The sequence below is a fragment of the Dromiciops gliroides genome, chromosome 1, assembly GCF_019393635.1.
Source record: "Dromiciops gliroides isolate mDroGli1 chromosome 1, mDroGli1.pri, whole genome shotgun sequence".
Classification (NCBI taxonomy): Eukaryota; Metazoa; Chordata; class Mammalia; order Microbiotheria; family Microbiotheriidae; genus Dromiciops; species Dromiciops gliroides.
The window spans coordinates 138,071,557-138,073,101 of NC_057861.1; the positions used below are offsets into that span (position 1 = coordinate 138,071,557).

The following is a 1,545-nucleotide window of genomic DNA, read 5'->3' on the forward strand; positions in this document are numbered from 1 at the left end:
TTATAAATTTTAAAATCCAAGTATTATGAAAATATTTTGACCTCACAGACACCCTAAAAGGATCTTGAGTACCCTGGGGTCCCCAAACCAGACTTTGAGAATTGCTGTTCTAGATGTTGATGTATAACAATGCCAGAATTGTTTAATGTCTTATTTAAAGTACTCTGCTTGCCATTAACCTGGGAAAAACATGCTGCTGTTAGCTGAAGCTGTAATTCCAACTGTTCATTTATTCTCTGAGGAAATCGTGTTGTGACTCATGGCTCACTATTAGAAACAATTCAGGAACCTGAGAATTCAGCACTTCAAAAGATTAACCCTACTATGTGACTTCCTGCCGCGGGAGGAGAGGAGGAAGCGCCATTTCAAATGGTTCCCTGAACATGGATCCGGCCACCAGCAAGGATCCGGGCCGGCGGCTGCGGCAGCGGCGCCCAGGGGTCGGCGCTGGGGTGGTGGTCACGAGCTCCAAGCACCCTTGGTGAGTTCTGCTAGGGAAAAGGAAAGGGTCCCTCGGAGCCGGCACTTTCCAGCTTCCCGGGGGTCATTTGGAGTTCGGTGAAAGCTGGGAAGAATGTGCTGAGAGGGAAACCTTGGAAGAAGCTGATCTTCACCTGAAAAATGTTCGATTTGCTTCTGTGGTGAATTCTGTGAGTGAGAAGGATGATTACCATTATGTCACTATATTGATGAAAGGAGAGGTGGACATGAGTTAGGATTCAGAACCAAAGAACACAGAACCTGAAAAAAATGAAGATTGGGAGTGGGTTCCATGGGAAGATTTCCCTCCACTAGACCAGCTTTTCTGGGCTTTGCGCTGTTTGAGGGAACAAGGCTACAGTCCTTTAGTTTGTTTGTTTTTTGGGGTTTTTGCGGGGCAGTGGGGGTTAAGTGACTTGCCCAGGGTCACACAGCTAGTAAGTGTCAAGTGTCTGAGGCCGTATTTGAACTCAGGTACTCCTGAATCCAGGGCCGGTGCTCTATCCACTGCGCCACCTAGCTGCCCCCAAGGCTACAGTCCTCTTAAGGAAGAATTGAATCATCTGGTGGGCTACAAAGGAAATCATCAGTAGATCACCTGTTCATCAATCAATTATTTTTAGTAGGGAAAGTTATAGAATATACAAAAAAACCTCACATGTTCTAGAAAAATAGTGACGCTTCTGGTTGAAGATCAGTAGCTTACTTATTCTGGGAGCAGAGTAAGGGAGGCAACATTAAAGGAGAGTTTGCGGGGGCAGCTAGATGGCGCAGTGGTTAAAGCACCGGCCCTGGATTCAGGAGTACCTGAGTTCAAATCTGGCCTCAGACACTTGACATTTACTAGCTGTGTGACCGTGGGCAAGTCACTTAACCCCCATTGCCTAAAAAAAAAAAAAAAAAAGGAGAGTTTGCCTCAGAGTGAGGAAGACTTGGACTCAACCACTTTCAAGGTTGTGGCTGTTTGCCACCTCAGAGTATATAGACTTGAATTGGGATGTCATGGGGAACTCCCATGAGGGAGTCCTCCCCTATGATCTGCTCCCTCCTCTTCCCCCCCCCCAC

The 1,545-nt window shown here is 46.8% G+C and overlaps 1 pseudogene; it reads left to right on the top strand.

The window, feature by feature from the left end:
* The first annotated feature begins 383 nt into the window (after positions 1-383).
* On the top strand, positions 384-1,073 carry LOC122725291 (annotated as a pseudogene).
* The last annotated feature ends 472 nt before the right edge of the window (positions 1,074-1,545 follow it).